Genomic DNA, 22,405 nt, shown 5'->3' with positions numbered 1-22,405 from the left:
GTCTCAAAAAAAAAAAAAAAAGGGCCGGGCGCGGTGGCTCAAGCCTGTAATCCCAGCACTTTGGGAGGCTGAGACGGGCGGATCACGAGGTCAGGAGATCGAGACCATCCTGGCTAACACGGTGAAACCCCGTCTCTACTAAAAATACAAAAAAACTAGCTGGGCGAGGTGGCGGGCGCCTGTAGTCTCAGCTACTCGGGAGGCTGAGGCAGGAGAATGGCGTAAACCCGGGAGGCGGAGCTTGCGGTGAGCTGAGATCCGGCCACTGCACTCCAGTCCCGGCGACAGAGCAAGACTCCACCTCAAAAAAAAAAAAAAAAAAATTGAGGCCGAGCATGGTGGCTCACGCCTGTAATCCCAGCAGTTTGGGAGGCCAAGGCAGGCAGATCAGCTGAGGTCAGGAGTTCAAGACCAGCCTGGGCAACATAGTGAAAACCCATCTCTACTAAAAATACAAAAATTAGCCAGGCATGGTGGTGAGCGCCTGTAATCCCAGCTACTTGAGAGGCTTAGGCAGGAGAATCGCTTGAACCCAGGAAGCGGAGGTTGCAGTGAACCGAGATAACATCACCGGACTCCAGCCTGGGCGACAGAACAAGACTCCGTTTCAAAATAAAAAATAAAAATAATAATTATGAGCCTGTCTGCCAGTCTTCCTCTGTTTCTTCCTTCCTTTCTTCCTAAAAAATTCAGTCTAAAAGCTATTAGGTGGGGAATATAGGAGTCCAATGAGATGATGAGCAGCAGTGGCCCATTTCAGGGTGTTGGAGCTTAAGGAGGATAAAGAAGGTTCTGATTCTAGGTGGGGGCAGCTTCAGTGGGAGAGGCTTTGTGGGTAGAGCTCAAGTAGGGTAAGGAAAGGCATCCATGACAGCAGGGAGGGGCAGGCATTAATAGCAACAGAGATTGTTTACATATTAGGGGGGATTGATTACATCAATAAATATATTGAGGATAAAGGAACCCAGATTTCTTGCTGCCAGACAAGGGTCTCAACTGTAGAACAGGAAAAAATTAGAATTAACCCTGTAACATTAGGTTAGAATTAGAAATAACCAAAGTGAAATATATATGAATTATATATTATATATATTTATATATAAATTATATATTACCCCGAGTTCTGTTCACTGAGAATCATGACACCACAATAACATTGATTAGATATATGTATATATACATATACATTTCCACAAATTCTGTTCACTGAAGGAATCACAGTACCCCAGTAGCACTGATCACACCTGGTATTGGTTTCCAAATACCATTCTCCGTTTAAAAGAACCATTGCTCCTTGGAGAAAGGGCTGATTCTAGGGCTGGGGAGGGAAAGTACAAGATGAACCTGAAATATATGGTTGTGCCAGAAGGTATGGAAGAGCTCAAAGAATGATGGAGACATATCAAAGGCTTTAGGAGCCCCCTTGAAGGGACTCCCGTTGGCCAAATCTGGAACAATTTGAACATCAAACTAAATCCTGACAGTAAAATATTAAAATCTATTGAATAAAATAGTAATCCATGAGTCACTCCAAAAGAAATAAATATTAAATGAGAAGAAAATAACTTTTCTGTCTAAAATGACAGTAAATATAGCAGGAATGATGGAATTAGAATACCTGCATATTATTTAGTAACCATCATAGTAATAACTAAGCTGGCCGGGCACGGTGGCTCATGCCTGTAATCCCAGCACTTTGGGAAGTCAAAGCGGGCAAATCACCTGAGGTTGGGAGTTGGAGACCAGCCTGACCAACATGGAGAAACTGTCTCTACTAAAAGTACAAAAAATTAGCTGGGCGTGGTGGCACATGCCTATAATCCCAGCTCCTTGGGAGGCTGAGGCAGGAGAATCGCTTGAACCTGCGAGGTGGAGGTTGCGGTGAGCCAAGACTGAGCCACTGCACTCCAGCCTGGGCAACAAGAGTGAAACTCTGTCTCAAAAATAAATAAATAAATTAGTAAATAAGCCACAAAACATCAACAAATCCTAAACCTAGTGGGTGATTTGATGAGGAATATGGTATTTCCGTAGTCTCAAAGTATTTTCTTGTAAAATACTAATTAATTACAAAGGGAAAAAGAATAATTTTTGTAGTGGAGACGTAGCAAACATTGCCATAATCCAGAAATCAGTGTTAACATTACCGGAAATGAGACAAATCAAAGTTGTGTGTAGCCTTAGAGTATGCAACTAGAACACCATTTTTGTTGTAATTCTTGACAAAAATGCATAACCTGAAACTAAACATGAGGAAATATTGGACACACCCAATTGCGGAACATTCTACAAAATAACTGGCCTGTAATCTTTAAAAGTGTCAAGGTCATAAAAGTCAAGGAAAGATCAAGGAACTGTTCCATATTGAAGGAAGCTAAAGTGACATGACCACTAAATTCAACATGTGATTCGGGGCTGGGTCTTTTTGCTCTGAAGGATATTTTGGAGGCAACTGGCAAAACTTAAATGAGGTCCATGGATTACATGGTAGTAATGTATCAAATATTAATTTTCTGATTCTGGTGGCTCTAGTGTGGCTTTCTAAGAGAATGACCTACTTGGTAAGAATCATGCGTAAAAGTAGAGTTGAGGAGGCACCATATCATCACCTCACCGGCAAATGGTTCAGGGGAAAAGAGTTACTTGGTACTATCCTTGCATCTTTACCTTAAGTTTGACATGAATTAAAAATAAAAAAAAAAATATGAATGATTTGAAACATTTAAAAAGCACTAAAACTAAGGTGATAGATACCTAGGCATCTGCCCCAAGATTAAAAGATATTAACATTTTGACCTTATTTGCCTCAGATCAACTGCCTGTGCACATTTGCCCTCTCTTTCTGTTTGCTTCAAGAAATAGAACACTAACTGGGCTCAGTGGCTCACGCCTGTAATCCCAACACTTTGGGAAGCCAAGGCAGGTGGATCACTTGAGCCCAGGAGTTCAAGACCAGCCTGGGCAACATGGTGAAATGCCGTCTCGGCAAAAAACACAAAAATTAGCTGGGTGTGGTGGCATAAGCCTGTAGTCTCATCTACTCAGGAGGCTGAGGTGGAAGGATGGCTTGAGCCTCGAAGGCAGAGGTTGCAGTGAGTCAAGATAATGCCACTGTACTCTAGCCTGGACAATACAGCAAGACTCTGTCTCAAATAAATAAATAAATAAAATGCTACAGAAATGTCTGCTCTGCCAGGCACGGTGGCTCACACCTATAATCCCAGCACTTTGGGAGGCCGAGGCGGGCAGATCACAAGGTCAGGAGATCGAGACCACGGTGAAACCCCGTCTTTACTAAAAATACAAAAAATTAGCCGGGCGTGGTGGTGGACGCCTGTAGTCCCAGCTACTCAGGAGGCTGAGGCAGGAGAATGGTGTGAACCCGGGAGGCAGAGCTTGCAGTGAGCCGAGATCGCGCCACTGCACTCCAGCCTGGGGAACAGAACAAGACTCCTTCTCAAAAAAAAAAAAAAGAAATGTCTGCTCTTATCACTTATATTCAGCATTATACTTGAGATTAGTTGGTGCAATAAGGAAAGAAAATGAAATTAAAAGTACAAAGCCAGGCATGGTAGCTCATGCCTATAATCCCAACATTTTGAGAGGTTGAGGCGGGAGGATCACTTGAGCCCAGGAGTTTGAGACCAGCCTACACACCATAGCAAAACCCAATCTCTACAAAGAAAAATTTTTGTTTTAATTAGTCAGGTATGGTGATGTGTGCCTGCAGTCCCAGCTGCTTGGCAGCTGAGGTAGGAGGATTGCTTGAACCCAGGAAGTCAAGGCTGCAGTGAGCTGTGATTATGCCACTGTACCCTAGCCTGGGTGACAGAATGAGACCCTGTGTCAAAAACAAACAAACAAACAAACAAAAAACAGAAAAAGCATACATTTTAGGAAGAAATTAAAGTGTTTTTTCATAGATAACATGATCATTTATGTAGAAAATCCTATGAAGTCCACATACAAAAAAAAATACTAGAATTAATAAGTGAATTTAGCAAGGTTACAGGACACAAGATCAACATACAAAAATCAATTATAAGCTAGGCATGGTGGTGCATACCTGTGGTCTCAGCTCCCCAAGAGGCTGAGGCAGGAGGAGCCCAGGAGGTCAAGGCTATGATTGCACCACTGCACTCTAGCCTGCATGGCAGAATGAGATCGTGTCTCCAAAAACAACAACAACAAAACCCATTATATGTTTATATACTAGCAAAAAAAAAAAAAATCAGAAATTGAAGTTTTATAAAACAATATTTACAATAACATCAAAACTATTAAGTACATAGGGGTGAATTTGCCAAAAGATATGCAAAACCTGTACACAGAAAACTAAAGAGAGAAATTAAAGGCCTTAAATACATGGAGAGCCATACCACGTTAATGGATCAGAAGACTCAATAATGTTAACAGTCATGTCTCCCCAAATTGTTTTTGATTTTTGTTTTGTTTTTCTTTTGAGACAGGGTCTCACCTGTTACCCAGGCTGGAGTGCTGTGGCACAAAAATGGCTCACTGCAGCCTCGACCTCCCAGGATCAAGCAATCCTCCCACCTCAACCCCCCAAGTAGCTGGACCTACAGGCATGTGTCACCATGCCTGGCAATTTTTTCTATTTTTTTCTAGAGATGGGTCTCACTACATTGTCCAGAATGGATGTCTCCCCATATTGATGTATAGATTTAACACAATCCCAGTCAATGAGTCAAAATCCAGACAGGCTATTTTCTTTTTTTAGAATATGACAAGGCTGGGCACAGTGGCTCACACCTGTGCCAGCACTTTAGGAGGCAGAGGCAGGAGGATAGCTTAAGCCCTGGGGTTTGAGTCCAGCCTGGGCAACATAGCAAGACCTCATTTCTCAGAAAAAAAGAAAAGAAAATGACAAGCTGATTATAAAACGTACTTGGAAATGCAAAGAACCCAGGATAACCAGAACAGCTTTGAAAAAGAACAAAGTAGGCTGGGTGCAGTGGCTCACGCCTGTAATCCCAGCACTTTGGGAGGCCAAGGCGAGTGGATCACCTGAGGTCAGGCATTTGAGACCAGCCTGGCCAACAGGGTGAAACCCCGTCACTACTAAAAATACAAAAATTAGCTGGGTGTGGTGACAGGTGCCTGTAATCCCAACTACTTGGGAGGCTGAGGCAGGAGAATCGCTCAAATCAGGGTTTCACTATGTTGGCCAGGTTGGTCTCGGCCTCCTGACCTCAAATGATCCACCCACTTCAGCCTCCCAAAGTGCTGGGATTATAGGTGTGAGCCACCATGCTTGGCCTCTTGCTGAGTCTTCTGGCTGTCTCTCTCTTCCCATGTTGGACACTTGCTTCCCCTCCTCCTGCCCTTGGACATCAGACTCCAGGTTATTTGGCCTTTGAACTCTGGGACTTGCACCAGCAGCCTCCCAGGGGCTCTTGGGCCTTTGGCCTCAGACTGAGGGCTGCACTTTTGGCTTCCCTGGTTTTGAGGCTTTCAGACTTGGACTGAGCCGCACTACTGCCTTCTCTTTCCCCAGCTGGCAAATGGCCCATTGTGGGACTTTGCCTTGTAATCATGTGAGCCAATTCTCCCTAATAAACTTCTTTTTTTTTTTTTGAGACAAAGTGTCACTCTGTTGCCCAGGCTAGAGTGCAGTGGCACGATCTCAGCTCACTGCAACCTCTGCCTCCCAGATCTCAGCTCACTGCAACCTCCACTCCCAGGTTCAAGCAACTCTCCTGCCTCAGCCTCCCAGGTAGCTGGGATTACAGGCACCCACCATCACACCCGTCTAGCTTTTTGTATTTTTAGTAGAGACAGGGTTTCACAATGTTGTCCAGGCTGGTTTCAAACTCCTCACCTCAAGTGATCCTCCCACTTCGGCCTCCCAAAGTGCTAGGATTACAGGTGTGAGCCACCGTGCCCAGCCAATAAACTTCTTTTATATATACATATGGCTTATTGGTTCTATCCCTCTGGAGAACCCTAATATAATACATATACATATATATAGGAGATGTGTGTGTGTTTGTGTGTGTTTGTGTATACATATACAAGCATATGTATAACAGAACAAGAGGAATACACATAACATTATTACAATCCTCATTTCTGTAACTGGTTACGTGGTTGTAGCTGTTATTTATAACAACCTTCTTCAACTACCCATTCCTTTTGACTTCAGCAAGCACCTCAGCTGGTCATGTTTCTTTACCTGGTAAAAGGACTCCAGCCTTCATACCTGAATGGTCTGGACCATTAGTAGTCCTTCCTGGACTGGGTTGTTGTAGTTTGCCATTGACCTTAATTACAAGGCATGATAATACTAAGAGACACTTTGAGGGATCTCCTGTATTCTAAATATACTATTCCTTAACTCCAATGTTCAGTAACAGTCCAGTTTCCCCTTGGTAGTTGGGATCAATCACCCCAACCAGCACAGTGATTTCCTTCTTTGGCTGTTGATGCAGAGGCATGAGGAGTCCACGTGGCAGGTGTCCTGTGAACAGGTAGCAGTCTTAACTTTTATTTCAGTAGAATCATTGTTGTGTCTCCTAGCAAAAGCATTCTTTCCTTTGGAAATAAGACCTCTAGGCCAGCAAACCATAAGGTTGCAGGAATTGGAAGCAAAAATTTTGCTAGGGTTGCCGGGTTTGGTGGCTTACATCTGTAATCCCAGCACTTTGAGAGGCTGAGACGGGTAGATTACCTGAGGTCAGGAGTTCAAGATTAGCCTGGTCAACATGGTGAAAATACAAAAATTAGTCAGGCATGGTGTCATCCACCTATAATCCCAGCTCCTCAGGAGGCTGAGACAGAAGAATCACTTCTTCTGAGAATCACTTGAACCCAGGAGGCAGAGGTTTCAGTGAGCCGAGATCATGCCACTGTACTCCAGCCTGGGCAACAGAGAAAGACTCTGTCAAAAAAAAAAAAAAAAAAAAAAAAAATTTTTTTTTTTTTTTTTTTTTTGCTAGGGGGTTACTAGAGGTAACAATGAGTGGTGTCACTCCCATTTCTACCCCTTGACTCCTGGACCTGTGAATCTTGTCTATGGAAAAAATAACATCATATATTGGACACTGATTCAACTCATATCTCCTCCTAGAGAACCTTGCCCCAGCTCTTAATTATATATTACCATCTAGCTGGAGCTGTAACTGAGTTTCCAAAAGGTCATTCCACCATTCTATCAAACCAGCTATTGCAGGATGGTGGGGAATATGGTAAAACTAGTGAATTCCATGAGTACAGATCCATTGGTGTGCTTATTTTGCTGTGAAGTGTGTTCCTTGATCAAAAGCAAAGCTGTGTGAAATACCACGATGGTGGATAAGGCATTCTATAAGCCTACTGATGGCAGTTTTGTCAGAAGCATTGCATTCAGGGTAGGCAAATCTGTATCTATAGCGTCTGTTCCAGTAAAAATAAACGCCACTCCTTCCATGATGGAAGCTGTCCAATGTAATCAGTCTGCCTCCAGGGAGCTGCCTTATCACCCTAGGAAACTGGCCACAGTGGGGACTTAGTGTTGGTCTCTGCTGCTGGCAGATTGGGCACTCAGCAGTGGTGGTAACCAGGTTGTCCCTGCTGAGTGGAAGTCTATGTTAAAGAGCCCATGCATAGGTTCCATTCCTGCCACCATGGCCATTTTGTTTATTAGCCCATTGGACAATGACAGGGGTGGCTGGGAAAGAGGGCTGACTGGCATCCATAAAATGGGTCACCATATCCACCTTTTTTTCTTTTTTTTGTTTATTATATTTTTATCATACTTTAAGTTCTAGGGTACATGTGCACAACGGGCAGGTTTGTTACATAGGTATACATGTGCCATGTTGGTTTGCTGCACCTATCAACTCATCATTTACATTAGGTATTTCTCCTATTGTAATCCCTCCCCCAGTCCTCCAGCCCCCCACCCCCCGACAGGCCCCTGTGTGTGATGTTCCCCCCACTGTGTCCAAGTGATCTCATTGTTCAATTCCCACCTATGAGTGAGAATATGCAGTGTTTGGTCCTCTGTCTTTGTGGTAGTTTGCTGAGAATGATGGTTTCCAGCTTCATCCATGTCCCTGCAAAGGACATGAACTCATCCTTTTTTTATGGCTGCATAGTATTCCATTGTGTATATGTGTCACATTTTCTTAATCCAGTCTATCATTGATGGACATGTGGATTGGTTCCAAGCCCTTGCTACTGTGAATAGGCTGCAACAAACATACGTGTGCATGTGTCTTTATAGTAGCAAGATTTATAATCCTTTGGGTATATACCCAGTAATGGGTCAAATGGTATCTCTAGTTCTAGATCCTTGAGGAATTGCCACATTGTCTTCTACAATGGTTGAACTAATTTACACTCCCACCAACAGTGTAAAAGCGTTCCTGTTTCTCCACATCCTCTCCAGCATCTGTTGTTTCCTGACTTTTAAATGATCGCCATTCTAATTGGAGTGAGATGGTATCTCATTGTGGTTTTGATTTGCATTTCTCTGATGACCAGTGATAATGAGCATTTTTTCATGTGTCTGTTGGCTGCATAAATGTCTTCTTTTGAGAAATGTCTGTTCATATCCTTTGCCCACTTTTTGATGGGGTTTTTTTTTCTTGTAAATCTGCTTGAGTTCTTTGTAGATTCTGGATATTAGCCCTTTGTCAGATAGGTAGATTGCAAAATTTTTCACCCATTCTGTAGATTACCTGTTCACTCTGATGGTAGTTTCCTTTGCCGTGCAGAAGCTCCTTAGTTTAATTAGATCCCATTTGTCTATTTTGGCTTTTGTTGCCATTGCTTTTCGTGTTTCAGTTATGAAGTCCTTGCCCATGCCTGTGTCCTGAATGGTATTGCCTAGGTTTTCTTCTAGGGTGTTTATGGTCTCAGGTCCAACATTCAAGTCTTCAATCCATCTTGAATCAATCCTTGTATAAGGTGTAAGGAAGGGATCCAGTTTCAGCTTTCTACATATGGCTAGCCAATCTTCCCAGCACCATTCATTAAATAGGGAATCCTTTCCCCATTTCTTTTTCTTTGTCAGGTTTGTCAAAGATCAGATGGTTGTAGATGTGTGGTGTTATTTCTGAGACCTCTGTTCTGCTCCACTAGTAGTTCTATTTTTAGTTCTTTGGGTAATCTCCATACTGTTTCCCATAAAGGTTGTACTGAAATTCCCACCAATAGTATGTAAGCATTCCCTTTTCCGCTGCATCTTTGCCAACATCTGTTGTTTTTAGCCCTTTTTTTTTTTTTTTTTTTCAGAGACAAAATCTCTCTCAGGCTGGAGCGTGGTGGAGTGATCTCAGCTCACTGCAACCTCCACCTCTCAGGTTGAAGCAATTCTTGTGCCTCAGCCACCTGAACAGCTGGGATTACAGTGTTTTTAGACTTTGTAATAGCCATTCTGACTGGCGTGAGACAGTATCTCATTATGGGTTTGATTTGCATTTCTTTGATGATTAGCAATGTTGAGCATTCTTTTTGTGTTTGTTGGCTGCTTGTATGACTTTCGGAAAACGTTTATTCCTTTGGTCACTTTTTAATGGGGTTATGATTTTTTTTCTTGTAGAGTTGAGTTCCTTAGAGATTCTGGATATTAGTCGTTTGTCAAATGCATAGTTTGCAAATATTTTTCCCATTCTATAGACTGTCTATTTACTCTGTTGATTGTTCCACTTAACTACTAAAATCCTCTGCTACCGAGGTCATGCTTTGGTGAGTTTCATATGGGACACAAATATCTTTTCATTTTTTTTGTCCAAAGAAGTCTATTCAATACCTCTTTTTTGATTTCTTTGTCACCAATTTTCTAATCATGTTCATCCCAAGTCTATGACTAACCAGCCAAACTATTGGCTACAGACCATGAATCAATATATAATAGAATGTTTGACCATTTCTCCTTCCAAGCAAAGTGAACGACCTGGTGTAATGCTTGAAGTTCTGCCCCACTAGGAGGATTTCCCTTCACCACTGTCCTTTGGGGTGTCCCAGAAAGGGACTCTTGTGTGCAGCTGTCCACTTTTGGGTGGTGCCTGTGTAATGTACAGAACCATCTGTAAATCCAGCCTGAGTCTTTTTTCCTCTGTCAACGGATCATAGGCAACATTCCATGAGGCCATAGGTGCAGGCTGGGAGAGAGAATGCAGAGTAACAGCAATGGGGGCTAGAGGTATTTGGATCACTTCTTCATGTAACTTACCTGTGCCCTCAGGGGCTATTCAAGCCCAATCATGTACATACCACTTCTATTTGATGATGGAATGCTGCTGTGCACGCCCAATGTTGTGACTTGGTGGGGCAGATAACACCAAGTTCATGATGAGCCGCTCAGGTTTCATGGTAACTAGGTGACCTGAGGTTAAGTATTGAGTCTCTATTAACACCCGGTAGCAGGCCAAAGAGTTACTCCTCAAAAGGAGAGTATTTCTGGCCAGGCACGGTGGCTCATGCATATAATCCCAGCACTTTGGGAGGCCCAGGCAGGCGGATCACCTGAGGTCAGGAGTTCAAGACCACCTGGCCAACATGGCAAGACCCTGTCTCTACTAAAAACACAAAAATTAGCCAGGTATGGTGGCAGGTGCCTGTAATCCCAGCTACTTGGGAGGCTGAGACAGGCAGAATCACTTGAACCCAGGAGGTGGAGGTTGCAGTGGGCCGAGATCGCACTATTGCCTCCCCCCCCAACCTGGGTGATAAGAGCAAGGCTCTGTCTGAAAAAAAAAAAAAAAAAAAAAAAGAGTACTTCTTTGCAGAGGATTGAAGACCTTTGAGAGTGTCCGTATCTGCCCCTGATACTTCAAGCACCACTAGATCTGCTGGATCGCATGGCTCAAGCAGCAGAGCTGCTTGCACAGCACCCTGGACCTGTTACAGAGACTTCTGTTCTGGGCTCCACTCAAAACTGGAAACTTTTCAGGTCATTTGGTAAATGGGCTGGGGTAACATACCCAAATGGGGAATATATTGATCCTAGAAGTTTGAGGTTATAGTGAGCTATGATCGCACCCCTGCGCTCCAACCTGGGTAACAGAGTGAGATCCTGTCTCTAAAATAATACAATAATAATAATAATATCAATGTAATGGGCCAGCATAATATCTCATGGAAGAAAAAAGCAATCAAGATCTTTGTGAACTAAATTATGACAATGGACTGGAGAGTTGATATAGCTCTGAGATAGCATAGTGAAAGTGTATTGCTGGCCTTGCCAGCTAAAAGCAAACTGCTTCTGGTGGTTCTTATTAGATACCCCTGTGATTTCATCTCCAGCCAGTCAATTGTTTCAGTTCCCCAGGCCTCTGACTGTCAAAGTACCCTTAAAAACCCTAACCTCTGAATTCTTGGAGAGGTGAATTTGAGAAATTGCTCCCATCCATCCTCTTGGCTGGATCTGCAATAATTAAACTCTTTATTTGTGGCAATTCTCAGTGCATTGGTATTTTTTGTTTGTTTTTATTTTTGTTTTCTTTTTTTAGACAGGGTCTCACTCTGTTGCCCAGTCTAGTGTACAGTGGTATGATCATGGCAAACTGCAGCCTAGACCTCCTGGGGTCAGGTGATCCTCCCACCTCAGCCTCCTGGGTAACTGGGACTGCAGGTGAGTGCCACCATACCCAGCTAATTTTTTTGTATTTTTTGTAGACATGAGGTTTTGTAATGTCGCCCAGGCTGGTCTCAAACTCCTGGGCTCAAGCGATCTACACACCTTGGCCTCTCAAACTGCTAGGATTACGGGTGTCAGCCACCACACCCAGTCTAGTGCATTGGATTTTTTCAGGGCAGTGGGCAAAAAGAACCAGTCGGGCTATAACTTGACCTACAGAGGAGAGGGATCACAGAGCTCTCTGAGGATGCTGGGGCCCTCTCACAAATTTATTCCTCACAGAACGGTAAGTCATCTGGACCCTCCCAGTGTAGGTAAGTAGGTCTTAAATGACAAATGCACTCTAACATTCCAATTCCCTAAGCCTTTGAATCCCTTCCTCTGCATTAAACCAAGACAGGTCCAGCAATTTCAATTCACTCCACTATGGGATATCTTTGGAATATGTTTTAGCCAATCACTCAAACTGTTAGAGCACTTTCTTAATTCCTCAAGCAGCAACATTCAATGCAGTAAGCCCATATCAATAAACTGGGCCAAATCCAATTTTGTGTTGCTTACACTATTATCCCAACCCTTAGTATCTATTCCCATACATTTCCCCAAATTTCAATTTGTATAAATTAGAAAACTCAAGCAGTCTTTTGGAGTGTAGCCCACCTCCTCCTGGGTCACCCTTTATGCCTCACCTTTAGACACCTACTAGGACTCTTTTATTTATTTTGAGGCAGAGTCTTACTGTTTCCCAGGCTGTAGTGCAGTGGCACCATCTCAGTTCATTGCAACCTCCACCTCCTGGGTTCAAGCAATTTTACTGCCTCAGTCTCCCAAGTAGCTGGGATTACAGGTGTGCACCACCATGCTTGGCTAATTTTGATATTTTTCGTAGAGATGGGGTTTTGCCATGTTGGCCAGACTGGTGTCCAACTTCTGGCCTCAAGTAATCTACCCTCCTTGGCCTCCCTAAGTGCTGGGATTACAGGTGTGAGCAACCATGCTCGGCCAATATATGATTTTAATTGTCCAGTTTTCAACAAAAAATTATGACACATGCAGAGAAAATCTGAATCACACAGAAAAAAAGCAGTCAATATCAATTATCCCTGAGAAAACCCAGATGTTGCACATACTAGATAAATACTTTCATTTGTTTATGTTTGAAAGAGGGTCACACTGCTCTGTTGCTCAGGCTGGAGTGTGGTGGCACAATCATAGTTCCCTGCAGCCTCGACCTCCTGGGCCCTTGCAATCCTCCTACCTCAGCCTCCCAAGTAGACAGGACCCCACAAGTGTGCACCACCATGCCTAGATAATTTTTTAAATTTTTTGTAGAGACAGCATCTCTCTATGTTGCCCAGGCTGGACTCCAACTCCTGAGCTGAAGTGATCCTCCCACTTCGGTCTCCCAAAGTGCTGGGATTACAGGCATGAGCACTGTGCCTGTTCAAACAATTAAGGAAACCATGTCTAAAGAATGAAAAAGAAGTCGCTTTGTTTTCTGTTTCTTATAACGGAATACCTGAAACTGGGTTATCTATTTATTTACTTATTTATTTATTTATTTTGGAGATGAAGTCTCACTCTGTTGCCTAGGCTGGAGAGCAGTGGCGTGACCTTGACTCACTGCAACCTCCACCACCCAGGTTCCAGCGATTCTCCTGCCTCAGCCTCCCCAGCAGCTGGGATTACAGGCACACGCCCCTATGCCCAGCTAATTTTTTGTATTTTAGTAGAGACGGAGTTTTACCGTGTTGCCCAGGCTGGTCTCCAACTGCTGAGCTCAGGCAATCTGCCCACCTCAGCCTCCCAAAGTGCTGGGATTACAGGCGTGAGCCACCATGCCCGGCCAGCAATTTATTTTTAAAAAGAAATTTATTTCTTTGTATTCCTTCTTATTTAATTCAAACAGTCATTGAAGGAATTTGTTTCTTATAGTTATGGAGGCTGAAAAGTCCAAGGTCAGGGAGCTGCTTCTGGTGAGAGCCTTCTTGTTGGCAGGCACTACAGAATTCTGAGGTGATACAGGGCGTGACATGGTGAGGGGGCTGAGCATGTTAACTCCGGTCTGTCTCCCTCTTGTTAACACCGTTTCCACTCTCACAATAACCTGTTAATCCTTTAACCCATTTTTCCATGAATGGATTAACCCATCCATCACGTCAGAACTCTCATGACCCAGTCGCCTCTTAAAGGTCCCACCTCTCAATACTGCCACATTCAGGGTTAAATTTCCACATGAGGCTGGGCGCCGTGGCTCACGCCTCTAATCCCATTTTGGGAGGCTGAGGCAGGTGGATCACTTGAGATCAGGAGTTCCAGACCAGCCTGTCCAACATGGTGAAACCCCACCTCTATTAAAATACAAAAATTAGCCAGGCATGGTAGTGCACGCCTGTAATCCCAGCTACTCAGGAGGCTGAGGCAGGAGAATCGCTTGAACTCGGGAGGTGGAGGTTGCAGTGAGCAGAGATCGCGCCACTGCATTTCAGCCTGGGCGACAGAGCAAGACTCCGTTTCAAAAAAAAAATTTTCCACAAGTTCTGGAGGGGATAAATATTCAAACCATAGCAGAAAGTATGAGAAATGTGTCACCAAATAGAGAATATCAATAAAGAGATAGAAATTATGACTGGGTGTGGTGGTTCACATCTATAATCCCAACACTTTAGGAGGCCAAAGGGGGAGGATTACTTGAGGCCAGGAATTTGAGACCAGCCTGGTCAACACCCCACCTCAATTAAAAGAAACAAAAAGAAAAAAAGAAGAAAAGAAATTATTTTGAAAGAACCAGTCCAGACGCGGTGGCTCACGTCTGTAATCCCAACACTTTGGGAGGCCAAGGCAGGAGGATCACCTGAAGTTGGGAGTTTGAGACCAGCCTGATCAACATGGAGAAACCCTGTCTCTACTAAAAATACAAAATTAGCTTGGCATGGTGGCACATGTAAGCCTGTAATCCTGGCTACTCCAGAGGCTGAGGCTAGATAATTGCTTGAACCTGGGAGGTGGAGGTTGCAGTGAGCTGAGATCACGACATTGCACTCCAGCCTGGGCAACAAGAGCGAAACTCCGTCTCAGAAAAAAAAAAAAAAAAAAAGAACCAAATAGGCCAGGTGTGGTGACTCACACCTGCAATCCCAGCACTTTGGGAGGCCAAGGCAGTCAGATTGCTTGAGTCTCTGCCTACCCTGTCTGTACGAAAAATACAAAAAATTAACTGGGCATAGTGATGTGTGCCTATAGTCCCAGCTACTTGGAGGGCTGAGGCAGGAGGATTGTATGAGCCCAGGAGGTCAGGGATGCAGTGAGCCAAGATTGCACCACTACACTACAGCCTGGGTAATACAGTGAGACCCTGTCTCAAAGGAAAAAAAAAAAGAAAGAAAGAAACCTTGGTGTTGAAGAGTACAATAACAGATGAAAAATTCACTACAAGGTCTCAACAACAATTCAAGCAGACATAATGAGAAAGACTGAACTGGAGGCAGGTCAATTGAGATTATCCAATCTGAGAAAAAACAATCAAAAGGAATGACGAAAAATGAACAGAGCCTCAGAGACTTGTCATATGTCATCAAATAAACTAAGGTGAGGAGAGAAGAGAAAGGGACAGAAAGAATATTTGAAGAAATGGCTGAAAACTTCCCAATTTGATGAAAAGCATTAATTTACAAATCCAAGAAGTCCAACCAACTCCAAGTAGGAAAAATTCAAACAAATCCACCACTACACACATCATAACCACACCATCAAAAGACAAAGATTAAGAAAGAATGTTGAAAGCAGCAAGAGAAAAGTTACTCATGTGTACAAGGGATCCTCAATATGATTTATCAACAGAAACCTTGGAAGCTAGAGGCAGTGGAATGACATCCAAGAACTAAAAGAAAAAGACTGTCAGCCAGGTGCCATGGCTCACACCTATAATCCCAACACTTTGGGAGGCCGAGACAGGCAGATCACTTGAGGTCAGGAGTTCGATACCAGCCTGGCCAACATGATGAAACCCTGTCTCTACTAAAAATACAAAAATTAGCCTGGTGTGGTGGCACATCCCTGTAATCCCAGCTACTCAGGTGGCTGAGGCAGGAGAATGACTTGAACCTTGGAGGCGGAGGTTACAGTGAGGCAAGATTGCACCACTGCACTCCAGCCTGGGTGACAGAGCGAGACTCCATCTCAAAAAAAAAAAAAAAAGAAAAAGACTGTCGACCAAGACACTACATCCAGCAAAGGTATCCCTCAAAAACTAAGAAGGCAGGTGCAAAGGGTCATGCCTGCAATCCTAACTACTCAGGAGACTGAGGCATGATGATCACTTGAGGCCAGCAGTTTGACACTAGCTAGAACAACATAGCAAGACCCCATCTCTAAAGCAAAAATGAAGAAGAAATTAAGACATTCTCAGATGAACAAAAACTGAAAGAATTTGTCACTAACAAATCTGTCCTCTAAGAAATACTAAAGGAAGTCCTTCAGGCTTAAATGAAAGCATACTAGATAGCAACTCTAATCCATATGAGAAAATAAAGAGCTTTAGTGAAGACAATTGTATAAGGTAAATATAAAGACAGTATGAATATAATTTTTGCTTGTAAATTTCCTTTTATCTTGTCATATTTAAAAGACAATTATATTTTAAAATTATAAATCTATGTTGATGGGGCTGGGCATGGTGGCTCACATCTGTAATCTCACCCCTTTGGGAGGCAGAGGCGGGTGGATCACTTGAGGTCAGGAGTTCGAGACCAACCTGGCTAATATAGCGAAACCCTGTCTCTACTAAAAATACAAAAATTAGCCGGGTGTAGTGGCTCACATCTGTAAGCTCAGTTATGCAGGAAGCTGAGGCACGAGAATTGCTTGAACCCCAGAAGCAGAGGTTGTAGTGAGCTGAGATTGCCCCACTGCACTCCAGCCTGAGTGTCAGAGTGAGACTGTCTCAAAAAAAAAAAAAATCTATGTTGATGGGCATACAATGTAGAAACATGTAATTTGTATGACAATAACTGCACAAAGGAGGAAGGTGAAAATAAAGCTATACAGAAACAAAGCTTTTATTTACTGTTAAAATTAAGTTGATATTAATTCAGATTAGATTGTTATAAATAAAGATACTAATTGTAATCCCCAGGGCAACCACTAAGAAAATATTTCAAAAGATTATTAAAGGAAATAACAAAGGAATTAAAATGGGACACTATTTAATACAAAAGATAGCAGGAATGCTGGAATGGGAGGGGAAACACAAGACATAGAAACAAATAGCAAAATGGCAGATATAAGTTCTGTCTTATAGTAATTACACTAAATGTAAAAGGCAGAAATTTGCATAATGAGCAAAAAATATGATTCAACTATAAGCTGTCTACAAAAAACACATTATAGATTCAAAGACACTTATAGGTTGATACCTGATGTGGTCACTCATGCCTGTAATCCCAGAACTTTGGAAGGCTGAGGTGGGAGGACTGCTTGAGGCCAGAACGTTGAGGCCAGCCTAGACAACACAGTAAGACCCTGTCTTGCTAATTAAATAATAACCTCACTTTTTGTTTTTAACAGCAAAAAAAAGAAAAAAAAGAAAGAAAGAAAGAAAAGAAGACATTTATAGGCTGAAAGTAAAAGGAAGAAAAAAGATACATGATGCAAACAATAACCAAGTAATCTCAATTGGCTTGTACTAATATAAGACAAAAAAGCACTGAAAGTCAAAAATTGTTACTAGAAACAAAGAAGGACATTTAAAAATTATTAAATAGTCTTTTTTTCTTTTTTTCTTTTTTTTTTTTTTTAAATCCTGAATCTTGCTCTGTCCCCAGGCTGGAGTGCAGTTGCGCAATCTCAGCTCACGGCAACCTCCGCCTCCCAGGTTCAAGCGATTCCCCTGCCTCAGCCTCCTGAGTGGCTGGGACTACAGGCTCATGCGACCATGCCCAGCTAATTTTTTGTATTTTAGTAGAGACAAGGTTTCACCATGTTGGCCAGGATGGTCTCAATCTCCTGACCTCGTGATCTGCCTGCCTCGTCCTCCCAAAGAGCTGGGATTACAGGCATGAGCCACCATGCCCAGCCCTTTTTCTCCTTTTTTGAGACAAGGTCTCACTTTGTCACCCAGGCTGGAAAGTAGTGGTGTGACCATGGATCACTATAGCCTCAAACTCCGGGGCTCAAGCAATCCTCCCACCTCAGCTCCCCAAGTAGCTGGGACTATGGGCACACACTATCATGTCCAGCTAATTTTTAATTTTTTTTTGTCAAGATGGGGTCTCACTATGTTGCCCAGGCTGGTCTCAAACTCCTGGGCTCAAGTGATCTTCCCACCTTGGCCTCCCAAAGTCCTGGGATAACAGGTGTGAGTCACTGCACCCAGGCAAAAGGTCAATTTTATCAATCAAGAAGATGGACAAGAAAAGAGAAAAGAAAAAGATGTAGCAATTATCAACATAAATGCACCTAACAACAGAGCTTCCCAAAACATGAAGCAATAATTGACAGACTTGAAAGAAGAAACAGGCAATTCAGGCTGGGCATGGTGACTCATGCCTGTAATCCCAGCACTTTTGGGAGGCCAAGGTGGGTGGATCACTTGAGATCAGGAGTTTGAGACCAGCTTGGCCAACATTGTGAAACCCCATCTCTACTAAAAATATAAAAATTAGCCAGGTGTGGTGGCACGTGCCTGTAATCCCAGCTACTTGGGAGACTAAGGCCGGAGAATTGCTTGAATCCAAAAGGCAGAGGTTGCAGTGAGCTGAGATTGTGCCACCGCACTCCAGCCTGGGCAACAGAGTGAGACTCCACCTCAAAAACAAAAACAAAAACAAAACAGAATAAGCAATTCAATGATAATCATTGAGGACTTCAATACCTCCACTTTCAATAATGGATAGAACATCTAGACAAAAGATCAACAAGGAAAGGGAGGATTTGAACAATACTATTAACCTACTAGACTTAACAGATATCTATAAAACACTCCACCTAACAATAGCAGAATATATCCTTCTAAGGTTCACATGAGGGCCAGGGGCAGTGGCTCACACTGTAATCCCAGCACTTTGGGAGGCTGAGATTGGTGGATATTTTGAGGCCAGGAGATTGAGACCAGCCTGGCCAACATGGCTAAACCCCATCTCTACTAAAACTATAAGCATTAGCCAGGTGTGGTGGTGCACGCCTGTAATCCCAGCTACTGGGGTGGCTGAGGCATGAGAATCACTTGAACCTGGGAGGCAGCGGTTGCAGTGAGCCAAGATTGTACCCTGTACTACAGCCTGAGTGACAGAGTGAGACTCTGTCTAAAAAAACAAAGAAAAATAAAGTGCACATGAAACATTTTTCAGTATAAAACATATTTTAGGACAAAAAATAACTCATAAATTTTAAAGTATTGTAATAATGCAAAGTATGTTTTGTAATCATAACGGAATAAAATTAGAAATTAATCACAGAAGAAAATGAGAAATTCCCAAATATGCAGAAAATAAAAAACATATTCCTAAATAAACAATGAGTCAAAGAAGAAATTACAGGGATGTTAGATGACCCTTTGAAATAAATAAAAATAAAAACAAAACCTATTAAAATTTTATCGAATGCAGCTAAACCAGTGCTTAGAAGGAATTTTATAGCTGTAAATGAATGAATTTAAAAAAGAAAAAAGACCTCAAATTCAAGAGCCTAAACTAAAGGAAAAAAACATCTAGGCGCTATGGCTCATGCCTATTATCACAACATTTTGGAAGGCTAAGGTGGGAAAATCACTTGAGGCCAGGTATTTGAGACCCACCTGGTCAACATAGTAAGACCCATCTCTACAAAAAAAAAAAAAAATTAGCCAGGCATGGTGACACTTGCCTGTAGTCCTAACTACTTGGAAGGCTGAGATGGGAAGATCACTTGAGGCCAGGAATTTGAGGCCAACCTGGTTAACATAAGTAAGACCCATCTCTACACCACCCCCCCAAAAAAATTAGCCAGGCATAGTGACACTTCCTTGTAGTCCCAGTTACTTGGAAGGCTGAGATGGGAGCATCACTTGAGCCCAGGAGCTTGAGGCTGCAGCGAGCTATGATCGGGGTACTGCATTCCAGCATGGGTGACAGAGTGAAACCTTGTGTCTTTAAAAAAAAAAAAAAGGCCGGGCGCGGTGGCTCAAGCCTGTAATCGCAGCACTTTGGGAGGCCGAGACGGGCGGATCACGAGGTCAGGAGATCAAGACCATCCTGGCTAACACGGTGAAACCCCGTCTCTACTAAAAAAAAAATACAAAAAACTAGCCGGGGGAGGTGGCGGGCGCCTGTAGTCCCAGCTACTTGGGAGGCTGAGGCAGGAGAATGGCGTAAACCCGGGAGGCGGAGCTTGCAGTGAGCTGAGATCCGGCCACTGCACTCCAGCCTGGGCTACAGAGCGAGACTCCGTCTCAAAAAAAAAAAAAAAAAAATTGTAATTAAAAAAAAGAAAACTAAACCCAAAGCAAGTAGGAGGAAAGAAATAATAGAGATATAGGGATTAGACTGGAAATAAATGAACTAAGGAATGAAAAAAAATAGATAAAATCAATGAAACCAAAAATTGATTCTTTGAAAAGATGAACAAAATTGACAAAACTTTAGCTAGAGTGACTAAGATAAAAAGAGAGAAGACTCAGCTGGGCCTGCTGGCTTATGCCTGTAATCCCAACACTTTGGGAGGCTGAGGCAGGAGGATCATTTGAAGTCAGGACTTTTTGGGAGGATTTTTTGGCTTTTCTTTGAGACAGTGTCTCACTCTGTTGCCCAGGCTGGAGTGCAGTGACACGCCATTCATTACAATCTCGAACTCCTGGGCTTAAGCGGTCCTCCCAACTCAGCCTCCCTAGTAGCTGGGACTACAGGTGTGAGCCACCACGCCTGGCTAATTTTTGTATTTTTTGTAGACAGGGATTTCGCCCTGTTACTCAGGCTGGTCTTGTACTCCTGGACTCAAGCAATCCACCTGCCTCAGCCTTCCAAAGTGCTAGGATTACAGGTGTGAGCCACCATGCCTGGCCAAAGTTAGGAGTTTGGGACCAGGCTGGGCAACAAAAGTGAGATTGTGTCTACACAAAACAAAATTCAAAAAATTAGCTGGGCTGGCATGGTGGCATGTACCTGTAGTCCTAGCTACTCAGTAGGCTGAGGCAGAAGGATCGCTTGAGGCTGGGAGCTCAAGGCTGCAGTGAGCTATGCACATACTTCACTTCAGCCTGGGCAACAGAGCAAGACCCTGTCTGAAAGAAAGAAACAGAAAAAGAGGAAAGAAAGAAAGAAAGAAAGAGAGAGAGAGAGAGGGAGGGAGGGAGGGGAAGGAAAGAAGGAAGGAAGGAAGGAAGGAAGGAAGGAAGGAAGGAAGGAAGGAAGGAAAAGAAAAAGAAAGCTTTCCAACACGGGCCCAGAATGGCCTGCAAAGAAGGGTGGTGAGAAGAAAAAGGGCTGTTCTGCCATCAACGAGGTGGTGACCGAGAATACACCATCAGCCTTCACAAGTGCATCCATGGAGTGGGCTTCAAGAAGTGTTCCCCTTGGGCACTCAAAGAGATCTGGAAATTTGCCGCGAAGGAGATGGGAACTCCACATGTGCGCATTGATACCAGACTCAACAAGGCTGTCTGGGCCAAAGGAATAAGCAATGTCCCAGATCACATCCGTGTGCGGTTGTCCAGAAAACATAATGAGGACGAAGATTTACCAAATAAGCTCTATACTTTGGTTACCAATGTACCTGTTACTGCTTTCAAAAATGTGTAGGCAATGTGGATGAGAACTGCTGATCATCATATACATCAAATAAAGTTATATATATATATTTTTTTTTTTGAGACGGAGTCTCGCTCTGTCTCCCAGGCTGGAGTGCAGTGGCCGGATCTCAGCTCACTGCAAGCTCCGCCTCCCGGGTTCACGCCATTCTCCTGCCTCAGACTCCCAGTAGCTGGGACTACAGGCGCCCGCCACCTCGCCCGGCTAGTTTTTTGTATTTTTTTAGTAGAGACGGGGTTTCACCGTGTTAGCCAGGATGGTCTCGATCTCCTGACCTCGTGATCCGCCCGTCTCAGCCTCTCAAAGTGCTGAGATTACAGGCTTGAGCCACCGCGCCTGGCCTCAAATAAAGTTATAAAATTGCTTTCAAAAATAAAAATAAAATGAGAGAGAGAGAGAAGACTTAAATTGCTAAAATCAGGAATAAAATAAAGAATGTTATCATCAGCCTCACAGAAATAAAAATGATTCTAAGGGAGTATTATGAAAATTGCATGCCAATAATTAGATAATCTATATGTTCCTAGAACGACAGAAGCTACTGAAACTGACTCAAGAGGAAATTTTAAAAAATTAAATAAACGCATAACAAGAAAAGAGACTGAATTACTCATTAAAAATAAAAAATTTCCACAAAGAAAATCCCAGGACCATGTTGTTTCACTGGTGAATTCAGTCAAATGTTTAAAGAAGACTTAACACCCTTCCTTCCTTCCTTCCTTCCTTCCTTCCTTCCTTCCTCCCTCCCTCCCTCCCTCCCTCCCTCCATCCCTTCCTTCCTTCCTTCGCCAGGGTCTTGCCTTGTCTTGCCTTGCCTTGCCCTGCCTTGCCCTGCCCTGCCCTCCCCTGTCTTGCCCTGCCCTGCCCTGCCTTGCCCTGCCCTGCCTTGCCCTGCCCTGCCCTGCCCTGCCTTGCCTTGCCTTTTTTCTTTTCTTTCGACACAGTCTTGCTCTGTTGCCCAGTGCAGTAGCATGATCATAGCTCACTGCAACTTCTAACTCTTGGGCTCAAGCAATCCTCCTGCCTCAGCCTCCTGAGG

General features: G+C 43.4%; 1 pseudogene; it reads left to right on the top strand.

Moving 5' to 3' along the window:
* LOC113224893 overlaps positions 1–21,357 on the top strand; it is a 33,978-nt pseudogene extending 12,621 nt beyond the window's left edge.
* Positions 21,358–22,405: the final 1,048 nt, after the last annotated feature.

The sequence above is a fragment of the Piliocolobus tephrosceles genome, chromosome 10 (assembly GCF_002776525.5).
Source record: "Piliocolobus tephrosceles isolate RC106 chromosome 10, ASM277652v3, whole genome shotgun sequence".
Lineage (NCBI taxonomy): Eukaryota > Metazoa > Chordata > Mammalia > Primates > Cercopithecidae > Piliocolobus > Piliocolobus tephrosceles.
The sequence above is the reverse complement of the archived record's forward strand: the minus strand, read 5'-3'. Positions and strand labels throughout refer to the sequence as shown.